Consider the following 15,400-nt stretch of genomic DNA (forward strand, 5'->3'; position numbering starts at 1 on the left):
AAATTGAAGAAGTAATTTAAAAAAGCCCTCCTGACACACAAAAGCCCTGGACCTGATGGTTTCACAGGAGAATTCTACAAAGCATTTAAGGAAGAGCTAACCTTTATTCTTCATAGGCTATTCCAAAAAATCCAAAATGATGGAAGACTCCCAAACTTTTTTTATGAAGCCAGCATCATCCTTATCCTAAAACCAGATAAAGATACAACAAAGAAAGAAAACTTCAGGCCAGTATTGTTAATGGACACAGATGCTAAAATCCTCAAAAAATACTGGCAAACTGCATCCAGCAATACATTAAAAAGATCAAGTGCCATGACCAAGTGGGATTCATGCCAGGGATGCAAGGATGGTAAAATATTCCCAAATCAATAAATGTAATACATCACATAAACAAAAGGAAAGACGGAGATCACATGATCATATCAATAGATGGAGAAAAACATTTGATAAGGTACAGCACCCATTTATGATAAAAACACTCAGCAAAGTGGCAATAGAAGGAGCATTCCTCAACACAATAAAGTCCATACATGAGAGACCCACAGCCAACATCATACTTAATGGGCAAAAAGAAAATCTTTTCCACTAAGATCAGGATCAAGACAAGGTCATCCACTTTCAACACTTGTATTCAACATAGTATTGGAAGTTTTAGCCACAGCAATCAGACAAGAAAAGGAAATAAAAGGCATCCAAATTGGAAAGGAGGAAACAAAACTGTCATTATTGTTTGCAGACAACATGAGAGTGTTCACAGAAAATTCAACAGATTCTAGCAAAAAACTGCTTGCCCTAATAAATAAATTTGGCAAAACAGCAGCATACAAAGTCAATATCCAGAAATCAAAGGCATTTTTGTACATCAACAATGAAACATCAGAAGCAGAAATCAAGAAAATAATTCCATTTGATATAGTAATTTGAAAAATAAAGTACCTAGGAATATACCTAACCAAGAATATAAAAGACCTGTATACAGAAAACTACATAACACTGAAGAAAGCAAGTCAGACACAAACAAATGGAAACACATATGGTGTTCATGGATTGAAAGAATTAACATCATCAAAATGTCCATACTACCCATAGCAACTTACAGACCCAATGTAATACCTACTGAAGTACCAATGGAATACTTCACAGACATAGAATAATTGCTTACAAAATTTATATGGAACCATAAATGGCCTTTAATAGCTGCTTCAATTTTGAGAAAGAAGAGCAAAGTAGGAGAGATAACACTACCTGATACCAAACTGTATTACAAGGCCACTGTAATCAAAACAGCCTGATACTGGCATAAAAACAGGTGCATTGACCAATGGAATAGAACAGAGAGCCACAAAATAATACCAAATCTCTATAATCAATTAATATTTGACAAAGTGAGCAGCCCCATAAAATGGTGTGAAAATAGCCTCTTCAGCAATTGGTGTTGGGAGATTTGGACAGGTACATGCAAAAAATGAAACTCCCATTCTGGTACAATCACTATGTAAAACAATATGGAATTTTTTTCAGAAAACTAAAAATGAATCTGTGTTTTGAACCAGAAATTCCGCTGGTAAGATTATATACCAAGTACCTTGAAAAACCAATCCAGAAGAACCTATGCACCCCAATGTTCATAGCAGCACAATTTACAATAGCCAAGTGCTGGGGGTAACCTAGGTGCCCATCAGTAAATGAATGGATCACAAAACTATGGTACATTTACACAATGGAATTCTATGCAGCAAAAAGAATGAATGAGCTCCTACCCTTTGCCACAGTATGGAGGTAACTGGAAAGCATTATGCTGAGTGAAATAAGCCAGATGGTGAGGGACAAATACCATATGATCTCACCTTTAACAGGAAGCTAAACAACAAAACAAACAAGCAAGAAAAATATAACCAAAGACACTGAAATAGAGAACAGGCTGACAGTGACCAGAGGTAAGAGGGCAGGGAATTTCAGGGGAAATTTTTTGAAGGATTTACAGGAACTAGTATAAAGGATACATGGACAATAACAAGGGGGGTGGAAATGGGAGAAAGGTGAGGAAGGCTGAGTGGGTGGGCTGGAATAAGGGGCTGGAATAAGGGTAAAAAGCAGAAAACTGTATTTGAACAACATTCAAAATAAAAATAAAATTAAAAAAAGAAAAAAGAGAGAGAGAACCCAAATAAATAAAATCAGAAATGAACGAGAAGAAATTGAAACTGATACCACAGAAATACACAGGATTGTTAGATAGCACTACAAATAATTGAATGCCAAAAAGTTTGAAAATCTAGCTTAAATAGATACATTTCTTGAAAAATATATTGTTCCAAAAGTGAATCAAGAAGCAGAAAGCTTGAATGGAACAATAACTGCTGATGAAATTGAACCAGTAATCAAAAAACTCCTGTCCCACAGAAACCTTGACTTGACACTTTCACAGAATTTTACAAAACATTCAAGGAAGAGTTAACCCCTGTTCTTCTCAGACTATTCCAAAAAATCTGAAAACATGGAAGACTCCCAAACCATTTTTATGAAGCAGGCATCATCCTAATACACTTGATAAAGACATAACAAAGAAAGAAAACTTCAGGTCAATATCACTGATGAACATAGATGCTAAAATTCTCAACAAAAATATTGGCAAACCTCATCCAGCAATATGTTCAGTAGATCATACACCATGATCAAGTGGATTCATCCCAGAGGTGTAAGGATGGTACAATATTCTCAAATCAATAAATGTAATACTTCACATAAACAAAAGACAAGAATCACATGATCATACTAATAGATGTGGAAAAAGTATTTGATAAGGTATAGCACTGTTTCATGATAGAAACACTTAGCAAAGTGAGAATAGAGGGAGCATTCCTCAATGTAGTAAAGGTCATACATGGGAGACTTAGAGCCAACATCATATTCAAAGGACAAAAACTTAGACCTTTCCCACTAACAAGACAGGATGCCTGCTCTCACCAACTCTATTCAACATAGTGCTAGAAGTCCTAGCCATGGCGATCAGATAAGAAAAAAAAAAGACATCTAAGTTGGGGAAGAGAAAACAAAATTGTCATTGTTTGCAAATGACATGATAGTGTACAAAGAAAATCCTATAGACTCCACCAAAAAACTATTGGAGCTAACAAATGAACCTGGCAAAACAGTTGCATACAAAGTCAATATTCAAAAATCAAAGGCATTTTTGTACACCAGTAATGAAATATCAGAAAGTAAAATCAGGAAAAAAATTCTTTTATATATAGCAACAAGAAAAATAAAGTACTGAGGAATTAACCTAAGCAAGAGGTAAATGATCTTCACTCAGAAAACTACACAACAAGGAAGAGAGAAATTAAAGAAAGCTTAAACAGAAGCCTGTACCATGTTAAGTGGTTGGAAGAATTATCATCATCAAAATATCTAATCTACCAAAAGCAATTTATAGATTCAACACAATCCCTGAAGTACCAATGCCATATATCACAGAGGTAGAACAAACATTTCAAAAATTTATGTGGAACCATAAATGATCTCGAATACCCACAGCAATTTTGAGAAAGAAGACCAAAGTAGGAGGGAATCACAATACCTGATATCAAACTGTATTACAAGGCCACTGTAATCAAAACAGCCTGGTACTGGCATAAAAACAGGCACATAAACCAATGGAACAGAACAGAGAGCCCAGAAACATACCCAAGTCTCTATGGTCAATTAATATTCGACAAAGGAGGAAGACCTATAAAATGGAGTAAAAATAGCCTCTTAAACAAATGGTGTTAGAAGATCTGGACAGGTACATGGAAAAAAAAATGAAACTGGACTTCCAACTTACACTGTACATGAAAAGAAATTCAAGGTGGGTAAATGACTTAAATATAAGTCTTGACACCATAAATATCCTAGTGGTGGTCAGAGGCACAAACAAACTTAGATAACCCACGCAGCAATATTTTCACTGATATACACCCTACAGTAAGGGACATGAGGGGAAGAATAAATAGGTGTCTTCTCACAAAATAAAAAGGTTTTACACAGCTAAAGAAAACAGCATTAAAATGAAAGAGAACCAACTGTATGGGAAAACACTTGCCAATGATACATCAGACAACATTTTTATATATTTTGATGTCCAAAATATATAAAAACACACACAACTCCACTGTAGGAAGACAACCCATTTAAAAAATGGGCAAAGGACCTGAACAGACACTTCTCCAAGGAGAACATAAAAAGGGTCCAGAGACATATGAAACAATGTTCAGTATCACTAGCCATCAGAGAGATGCAAATTAAAACCACAATGAGATTCCTTTTCACACCAGTCAGAATGGCCATCATAACCAAATCAACTTACAACAAGTGCTGGTGAGGTTGTGAAGAAAAGGAAACCCTAACACACTGTTGGTGGGAATGCAGACTGGTGCAGCCACTGTGGAAATTAGTATGGAATTTCCTCAGAAAACTAAAAACAAAGTTGCCTATTGAGCTGGCAATTCCATTGCTGGGATTATACCCTAAGGGACCTGAAGCACCAATTCAAAAGAACCTATGCATCCCAGAGTTCATTGCAGTTCATCCTCCTGGAACAGGATGGTATTTTAAAAATTTTTCTCCAACTCATTTTTTAACTATCTCAGTTGCTTCTTGGTTTTTAAAGGTTCAGTTGCTTTCAGGTCTTCTTTAGGTTCTTGACCTCGGGATCTCAGGTTCTCCAGATATTAATGGAGACACAGTATTTCATGGTGTGCTCTGTGGTGCAGGAATAGGTGCACAATCACGGTTCTTGCCACTGCTTGCTTCCTGCTTTGCAGCTTTCTTATAATTAAATTTCCTTTGAGTTTTAAGGGCTGCTTTTGTTAATGACTTACCATTCCTGCTTGGAATTTCTTATTCTTGGATGTTTTCTTCTCAGAAAGCTTGAAATTGGTTACCGGTTTATTTCTAACAGCTGAGGAGAGTCTACTAACCATTGCAAATTTAGGCTCTTCATTAGGTACTTCACTAGGCACTGCTTCATAAGTTACTGTTTTTTTTTCTGGAAATAGTTGATCAAAAAATGGTTGCTGACATGGGGACCGGCATGATGCCAAAGCTTTTACAGATTATTAACATGCAACCTGGGAATATGCGTGGTAGTTAAAATGTGCTCTCTGTCTGGGCACCAAGCAAAATATATAGGGTCACAAGTCACTAGTTTAGAAATAAGTGTTTTTTTAACATCCCATAATTGTATTTGCATGTCAGATTTCTAAATTCAGCTAGCATTCATGTATGGATATCAGGACTAAATAAACTGTATTTAGAGCACTGATTCCAAAGTCAAAACACAGGATCAAACTTCAAGTTGAAATTTTTGCTTTGGCAGGAATAAAACCATAAATAGAGTGAAACTCGGTAGAACTAGAATTCTAAATTTCATAAGTGGAGCTATGTCTTGGCAATTGAATGGATTACATTATTTTCCCTGTTTGTTTCTAGCTAATTCATCATTTATTCCCTGCAGTAGAAAGTTCCTGTTTTGTCAAATCTCTTCTAGCTATTTCAACATAGTAGTAGCTTTTTCACTCCACAGGATCATAAACTTACTAACCTTAGAGAAACAGTTGTTTCCTAAAGTTGCATGAGGTCCACTAAGTTGGGGTAAAGATAAAACTGAGCAAATGAAAGTATACCCTTACTCCATGGAGCACAGGGGAAGAGAGTTCACTGTTTTCCAAGTAATAATAAACAATAAGTAACTTTTTGGAAATGCAAAGTATGCAATTTTATTAAAATTGTCTTTAAAGAGTTTAAAATTACTAATATTTCAGACACAAATTATTTTATTATCTGACCAGAATGGATACCAACCAATTTTGCATTTTTTCTAGAGGAAAGTCTTTACATACATCCCAGTGTTCATGTCACATAGTAGCAAGTGGAGACTCCCAGCAGCACATGTGTGAGGGAGTCTGTAGTCAGGATGTGGTACCCATCCTTTTCTGAGGGGTGGAGGGAGATGACTTAAGTCAAACTGCCTTTGGAGGTCAAATGAGTATAGTAATCCTATATTAGTGATGCTGATGATATTTATTATTTTTTCCTTGCCTCAGCAAACAAGGCCCACATTTATTAAAGATAAGGATTTTGCAATTTTCTCAAGATTCCCTTGGAAACACTGTGCTTTGTATAAAATATAGTGGTTTATTCACTATAGAGCATCCTCTGACCCTCAAATTAGTTCGTACACTGACTGTAGGATCTTAGAGACACCATCACCTCTGAATCTTCTGCTGAAAAATACTTATATTTGTTTTCAATGCCCCTTAGTTCATGAATTACTCTACTGCTGTTGAGTCTGCTATCTAACTTGGAGTTCAGTATAGTCCTCCTTTCCCCACTGCTGAAAACTAATGGAAAATACATAATTTGTCAAGGAGTTCAGACATTGCTCTTACAATTTCTCTTTGGACATACTTATAAGCTCAGGATAAATATTGAGCAGCAGGATCTTAGATCCCCATCTGATGTTCTGCCACTGCTTTATTGACAAATGGCTGCAGATATCAGTACACCATCTTAAGTGGGAATAGGAGTTAGGGTGTTTAAGCTTTGTAGGCCAGTGAGCAACATTCCCTGTGCAGTAGAGCTCACACTGCCTCCATACTCACCCAGGAAGATGCCTGTCACCATGACTTACCTTCTAGCCACTGAAGGGCAGGAACTGATGCCCCTCCTTCCCACCCCAACCTGAATCTCCTCTGGCATTTTCAACTCGGAAATGACAACTACCATCCATTATGTGTTCAATGCAAAGATCTGAGATTTTGACTCGATTCTTTTCTTTTAATCCCTTTTCACAAACAACTCAGAGAGGATCCAAATAAATCTCATACTCCTCCACTTGTCTCCACTTTAACTGCCACCCTCTGGGTAAAAGTATCACTTTCTCTGTCCTTCACAACGGCCTCCAAGCTTCTCTCTCTGCTTTCTCTCTTTCAATCATTCTTGCACAACAGCAAGAATGATATTGCCAACATGAATCTGATCCCACCTCTCAGCTGTTTAAAGCTCTAAAACACTGCCCAACATATTTACAGTAGATCCCATATACCCGTGACTCCCTTGCTTTTTCATCTTCATGACAAACACCACTTACTTCTTCCTGTTACTCCCACTAGCCTAAGGAAAGTGCCATAAACTCACTGTGGCCTTTCCCAGCTCTGAGCTTCCCACATACACTTGAAATGCATCTTGGTTCTTTCTGTGACTTCCTACTTAACCTTCAGATTTTAGTGGACATATCCTTTCCACAGTAGCTTCTCCCAGGTCATGTCTTCTCATTACCCTGTTACTTTCCTCTTGGACATTATCTTGCTTAGTTCTGTACTCATTTGTCCATTGAATGTCTTCCTCAGCAGAATTTAGGCTCTGTGAGGCAAGGGAGTTTGCTGATCATATATACCACTGATTTCCAGCCTGTATGTAGCACAGAGCATGGCACATAGTAGCTTATCAATATATATTTGTTAAATGAATTAACTTTTGTCCCTTCACTAGCCCACCATGCCCAATGTGCTCAGTAAACAGCTATTGATTGAAAAATAAATTGATGAATATATCAAAAAATGCATGTTTCTGGTGTTAATCTTGCTGCAAATGCCCTCCAAAGGTTGGTGTAGCAGCACTTGAACATGAGAACATCTCTTCCCCCTTCTCCTGGTCCTGCATCAGCATTGTTTGCAACCAGATTTCATTTGATCCATATCAGAACAAGAATGAATCATGTGAAGATGAAAGACATGAGAAGTGTGGAATCCTGAAATGTCTCCCAGCTTGATTTTTTCACTGGAAAAGAAGAGGCTGTGGATGGGGTCTTTAGTCTGTGGTTTGGACTGAAACAAAAGTGAGTTCCTAACCTGATCTTCCTGCTAAATAGGTTTCCTACTCCTGTGCAAATGAAAAAGGAAAGGCCTTGCCAGGAAGGGCATAGCACTTGGGGGATTCTGAATCAGTGGGTCTCAGGCCATCCAGAGTCAACCATGGAAGGCACAAGTGACAATTATTGGAAGATGAAGCAACAGTCCTTGCCACAGCAGCCACCAAGACCTGCCTCCAAATTTGCCAGTTGTCTTTCCTTACAGGAGGCTAAAATCTCTAACCCTAACATTCCTCATTTGTCTTTGGAGAATGCTTCTAAGACTGACTATAAAGTGAGTCATGTCCTTCCAGATCTGACTCCTCACCCCTCAGGTACCAAAGGCAAAGCTAGATGAGAAATAAAGGATGCTCTCCTGACTTTCTAGAGTTCCTTGTCCCAATACTTGGCCCTTCCCTTTGAAGGAGCTACCTGAGCACACCAGGTACAGTGCACATTCATATCCTGGCTCCAGGTCTCTGTCCGATTAGTGAAGCAAGGTTCCTCCATAGGGATCCTCTCACATGTGCTATCCTCCCAGATGTCTGGCTGGTTTGTGTCCTGGAGCTCCTTCACACATTCATGCTTTTAATTTTTTTGATTTAACTCACTGCTGGTGAAAACTTGGCATACTCCGTGTCTCTAGCCAAGTTTGTTTGAAGTTTGTTTGAAGTTCAAACTCATTTGTTTGAAGTTCGGAACCATCAGAAAAATCAAGACAGTGTTAAAGTGTGTGTGTGTGTAATATAGTAGATAGAAATATCCATTCTCCCTGGCTATTTATAACCCTACTGAGGCACTAAAAGCACAATGAACACACTCTTACCCTCTCATCCATCCAAAAAAGTGTTGAGTACAGCACTTTCTTATTTTATGCACTTCTTTGCACTTAAGTGCTCACTGTTTGTATTTCTGATGTGATGATTTTATTTAAAAATTACACATTACTATAATTTCACACTGTCTGAGCTCTTTCTTCTAGGCAAAGGGCTTCATCTCTGTGGCTACTTCTGCTCTGTAAAGCTGGATCAGGATGATGAGACTGAATGATGAGAAGCTAGCAATATTCCTTGCCAAGTGGAATAGGGAAACTAAGACAGATAGCTGAGCACAGTGGGTCAGCAATTTACAGCCAGGTGCAGATGATCACCAGGATGAAAGTCATGGCAGAGGCAAAACTTGGAAAACAAGGACCTTACACCTAGGGTAACCTTTCATTCCTTGGCCTTTCCTCCATGGAGATAACATCTAGGCCTCAGTTATATTTCAGGTCCAGGCCCAGAAAAGAAGCAAAATGAGGTGGGTGATGTCAGGATCAACTGCAATGACTAAAGAACCCTTCCCTGTCACCGACCAGTCATTGGAGACCATGACCCTGAAAGGGCACACCCATAGAGCTAATGAATACTCTATTGAAACCCTCTCCTGAGACCTCATCTGAGATTCTCACCTGTAAGAAAGAGAAAAAGGCTTCAAAACAAAGGACCCATGCATGCTCTTCCTCTGGGGAGCAGCCAGCATCATTTCCTTTCCCTTCTTCTTCCCCTACTTCTTTCTTCCCAGGCATGTGCCTTCTAAACTCTAAGGCAATAGGCATCTGGCAGCTTGTCCTGGGCTGATCCCCTGAACCTGTTCCTAAAATCCCTTATCTCTGATTTTCCAGTGAGCAAATGCAGCCCAGCTTTATTTTGTATGCTAAGCCCTTCCTTGTTTCATTGTCCCCAGCTTTAATAAGTATATCTTCATAGTCACCTGGACTCTCATTGTGAAATCTTTTCTACACAAAATCAAGAACTCACACACTAAAACTGGCCCTAGGCAGACCCACTCAGGACTAGCCCCCTGTCCAGTAACAATGGCACCTGCTCCCAGTGGTGCTGCAGGCTCTGGCCATGGATGCTGATGATCATTTGACTAAGTCACTCAAATATAGTTCTTCACAAGGCCTTAACACCGTAGAAGAAACAGCATGTGGGCCACACAAAAGCTTGCACTGACCTTTTTGGCATCTGGCTTCCTTTTCACTTCATCCCACCAATTGGCAGAAGCCTAGTTTCCAGAAGGTGCTCTGTAAATGCTTGTTGAATGAAAGTTCCTGCGGCTAACCTCTGCTCTTTATGTTACTCAAATTCTTAAAATATTTGGTTATAGCATCTTTTACAGGTCTGGGTCATTGAACAAGTGCTCTGTCCTTCCCTTATGCTTTAAGAATACAGACTTTACCATTTTACAATGGTAAGTTGTGTCCATGTATTTATCTTTGAAATGAAGACATTGAAAAAAAGCCTGCAGAAAGATTGCAAGACTGAAAATGATGCTGTAAAAAGTCCTGAGATGTGCAATTTTGGATGATAGGAGACTTATGGCATTTGAACCAGCAATATATAAGATTCATCCCTGGGAGGGAAGGGGCTGACTTCCTCAGAGAAAGCCTAAACCACTTAGCTTAGAGCACAGGCCTGGTAGTAGTAGGGCCATGCAGAAGGTAGGCTTGAAGGGAAGGACAATGGGGACCCCCCAACCCCAGTGGACCTTCTCTTTGCTCATTCTGTGTGTGGAGAGAAAGGAAGGTGTGCCTGCAGGGTCTGAGTACAAATGGGCAGGGGTACAGGGAAAATTGGCTGACTCTAGACTGTACCACCAATCAGGAAACACCAACCTAACAAGTGAGCCTTATGGTGAACTCCTAATTCTCCTGACAGTTGAGGCAGGATAAGTAAAATCAGTATTTATACAGAAGGGAGGATGATCAAAATTAGCTATTAAGTGAAAAATGGGTCAAAAATTGCATGGACTTCCAGCCAAGATGGAGGCATCGGAAGATACACTTTGCTTCCTCGCACAAGTAAGAGAAGGACAACAAAAAAAATGAAAAACAAAAAATAACCAGAAGTGCCAGAAAATTGAACTGTATGGAAGCCCGACAACCAAGGAGTTAAAGAAGAAATATTCATCCAGACTGGTAGGAGGAGTGGAAACAGGCAGCTGGGGTGGGAAAGACTTGTGGCAAGGTAGCGGCTGGAGGACTAGAATGGGCAAGTGGCTGGCGGCCTGGGAGGTCCCATGTTTGTGTGCAAATAATCAGGAAGAACAACTAGGGAGTGAGACAGACAGCACAATCCAGAATTCCTTCATGGGGAAATAAAGCCTTAAAACCCCTGATTGAAAAAAACTTCCACCCTCACAGGAGAGTTCACTGAAGAGACCCACAGGGTCCTAGAACATACAGAAACCCACCCACCTGGAAGTCAGCACCAGAAGGGCCAAATTTGGGTAGAGGGGAAAGTGACTGAAAGCCAGCCAAGAGCTGAGCAAGCAGAATTGTTCCCTTTCTGACCCCTGCCTCCACCCTCATAGCACCATAACGCGGCAACTTGGGTTGTGTTGCCCTGGTGAATACCTAAGGCTCTATCTGACCCTTACTATGTAATTGTCATACTGAGACCAAAAAATATGTCCCAAATGAAAAAACAGATCAAAGCTCCCAAAATAGAAGTAAACAATGAAGATATAGCCAACCTATCAGATGCAGAGTTCAAAACAGAAGTAAGCAGGGTCCTCACAGAAATGGTTGAGTGTGGTCACAAAATAGAAGAAGAAGTGAAGGCTATGCAAAGTGAAATAAAGGAAAATGTACAGGGAACCAATAATGATGGGCAGGAAATTGTGATTCAGACTAATGATTTGGACCAAGGAAGAAATAAAACATTCAACCAGAACAGAATGAAGAAACGAGAATTCAGAACAATGAAGAGAGGCTTAGGAACCCCCAGGACAACTTTAAATGTTCCAATATCCTAATCATAGGGGTGACAGAAGGAGAAGATGAAGAGCAAGATATTAAAAAATAATTTGAAAAAATAATGAAGGAGAACTTCTCTAATGGCAAAGGAAATAGACTTTCAGGAAGTCCAGGAAGCTTGGAGTCTTAAGGAAGTTGAACCCAAGGAAGCACACACCAAGGCACATAATAATTACATTACTCAAGATGAAAGATAAGGAGAGAATCTTAAAGCAGCAAGAGAAAAGGAGATGGTTATCTACAAAGGTGTTCCCACTAGACTATCAGCTGATTTCTCTTAAGAAAACATGCAGGCAAAAAAAAGGGCTGGAAACAAGTATTTGAAGTCATGAAAGGCAAGGACTTACATCCAAGATTATTCTATCCAGCAAAGCTATCATTTAGAATGGAAGGGCAGATACAGTGCTTGCCAGATAAGGTCAAATTAAAGGAGTTCATCATTACCAAGACCTTATTATATGAAATGTTAAAGAGGCTCATCTAAGAAAAAGAAGAAGATAAAAAATATGAACTGTAAAATGACAACAAACTCACAACTATCAACAACTGAACCTAAAAAAAAACAGAACAAAACCAAACTAAGCAAACAACTAGAACGAGAACAGAATCACAGAATTGGAGATCACATGGAGGATTATCAGAAGGGTGGGGCAAGAGCAAATGGAGGAAAAGGTACAGGGAATAAGGAGTATAAGTGGTGGGTACAAAATAGAGAGGAAGAAATTAAGAATAGTGTGGGAAATGAAGAAGGCAAAGAACTTACATGTAAGACCCATGGACATGAACTAAGGTGGGGGAAAGCTGGTGGGAGGAGGGTGCAGGGCAGAGGAGAATAAATGGGAGAAAAATAATGGGACATCTGTAATAGCACGGTCAATAAAATATATTTACAAAATTATATGCACATACATACAACACACACACACATACTGGAAGAATAATCACCACCACACTAATCCAAGGTTCAGGCTTGTAATAATGTTTTAAATAAACATTCCCTTACAAGTGTTGTCATTTTTCTTGTCTTATGTGACATCTGGTTCCTGATTACTAATAGTGGTAATTAGTAATTACCACTGATTCTGGCCCTGGCTGGTGTAGCTCAGTGAATTGAGCTCGGGCCTGTGAACCACACAATCGCGGTTCGATTCCCAGTCAGAGCACATGCCTGGGTTGCAGGCCAGTTCCCAGCAGGGGACACACCAGAGACAACCATACATTGATATTTCTTCCCCTCTCTCCTTCCCTTCTCCTCTAAAAAGGCAAATAAATAAAAATATTTTAGATGGCTAATTCTGAATGCCCTGGTGGTCCATGCTGTGGAAGCCAAACCCCAGTCTTCAGCAGCACACTCCATATCCCTCTTTACCTCCCAGGGTGCTTGATTTCTGCTCTGCAGCCAATATACTTGCTAGATTGGCTATGGTCTTCCAAAATAGTCAATAGATTATCTGTGGGCTATTTACATTTCACTGAGCATGGTTTGATGTGAAACCTTTACTTGACAACCAACTTTTAAGTAATGTACTTATTGCTTTAATGGAGGTCTTAAGGGCTTTCTCAGTTCTTAGGGACCTGCAGAAAGACAGTTGTATTTTCTTTTAAGGTTAGAAGGAACCAGATTTCTCTCCCACATCCCTGGCCTCTTTTGGCTGTTGCATGACCCCTGGGCGGTGCTGGTTGATGGGTAGGAAGACAGTTGTGACTCTGGTTCTGGGACCCAGGGGATACTATGCTCTGAAGTCTCCCACAACTGTCAGTTTCAATCCCAGCTTCCTCTACAGAGATAATTGTTAGATTTTTCTCTGTTCCTTTCTACACATTTTCACACAGATACAGAATATTTTGTTTTTGCTTTAATTAGTTTTAGTTGGTCTTTTAAATGTATAAAAATATTCAAAGCTAAACATAGCCTTGAATGTGGTTTTAGTTGTAGAACATAGATATTGATATGAAAGAGCCTCTTTCTCATTGAATTATAAATAAATCTTCCTCATGTAATTTTCTCTTTGATTTAGGAGATAGACTGTTTTTCAGTTTTCAAATGTATATTTTAGTCATCTTTTAAATATAGTTGATTCTATTAAATAATAATTATAAACACAATTGTGCAACTCTTCTAGAAATTCATTGAGTGTTTTTGTGATCAATTGCATAATTTACCTTTATAAATATTTTATGAAGATGAGAAAACATTATTTGTAGGGCTGCTATAATAAACATTTTAAATATTTATAAAATCAAGTTCCCTGATTACATTATTCAATTTTTCTATACCTGAACTGAAGGAAATAATACATCAAAGTCTTCTGCTATGACTCAGCTGCTGTTCAGAGGTTTTAAAAGTATTTACATAGAATTTTATTTTACTTATTTTACTCCTGGGTTGTATAAAAAAGTTAATATTTTGATACTAGCTTTTTAATAATAATTTTGATAATATATGTAAAATATGATACATTTTTATGGATCATTTCTTTTGCTATCTGTGCTATTAACATTAATTGCCTCATTTTTTGGCTTCAAATTCCACTTTATCTGATTTTCATATGAACTAGCCATATTTCTTTTTGTTATAGTTTACTTATTATATTTTTGCCCACCCCTCATTTTCAACCCATTTTGGTCATTGTGATATTTTCTTTGACTTTTATTTTGAAATAATGAAACAGTTTCAAATATAACACAGTGAAGTTCTTTGTACTCTTTGAGTTTCCCATGTGGTTACATCTTTCCTAATCAAGAACAGGAAGTTGACATTAGTACAACTGTGTGTGTGTAGTGCTATGTCATTTTATCATAGGTACAGACTCATGTAACCACTAAATCATTCAGGATCAGATCTGCTTCATCATTGCAAACACAGCCTTCATGCTAAACTTTTATAATTATGTCTATTCTCTAATGTCTCACCATTCCTAATGGCTGGCAACCACTAATGTTCAAAGTTTCTAGAATTTTTGTTATTTTAAGAATGTTATATATAGATATATATGGAATCATATAGTATGATTTTTGATTGCCTTTTTTTCACAGTGCCCTTGAGACCCATATGAGTTGTATGCATACTAATAGTTTTTATTTATTTATTTTTAAAAAAAATTATTTAATTATTTTTCAGGTACAGTTTTCTGTCTATTACTCCCATCCCATCCCACCCCCCTATGCACCTCCCTCCCTTCAGTTTCCACCCTTCTCAGTTGTTGTCCATGTATCCTTTATACACGTTCCTCTAAATGAATCCTCTACTTCCCCTGAAATTCCCTCCACTCTCCACTCTGGTCACTGTCAGCCTGTTCTCTATTTCAGTGCCTTTGGTTATATTTTGCTTGCGTGTATATTTGTTGTTTAGCTTCCTGTTAAAGGTGAGATCATATGGTATTTTTCCTTCAACAACTGGCTTATTTCACTCAGCAAAATGCTTTGCAGTTCCATCCATGCTGTTGCAAAAGGTAGGAGTTCCTTCTTCCTTTCTGCAGCATAGAATTCCATTGTGTAAAAGTACCATAGCTTTTTCATCCATTCATTTACTGACGGGCACCTAGGTTGCTTCCAACTTTTGGCTATTGTAAATTGTGCTGCTATGAACATTGGGGTGCATATGTTCTTTGGGATTGGTGTTTTAGGGTTCTTAGGATACAATCAGAGCAGTGGAATTGCTGGGATTGTAGGCAGGTTCAATTTTAGTTTTCTTAGAAAATTCC

Source organism: Sturnira hondurensis, unplaced genomic scaffold (assembly GCF_014824575.4).
Source record: "Sturnira hondurensis isolate 20B ecotype Veracruz unplaced genomic scaffold, ASM1482457v3 Scaffold0022583, whole genome shotgun sequence".
Classification (NCBI taxonomy): domain Eukaryota; kingdom Metazoa; phylum Chordata; class Mammalia; order Chiroptera; family Phyllostomidae; genus Sturnira; species Sturnira hondurensis.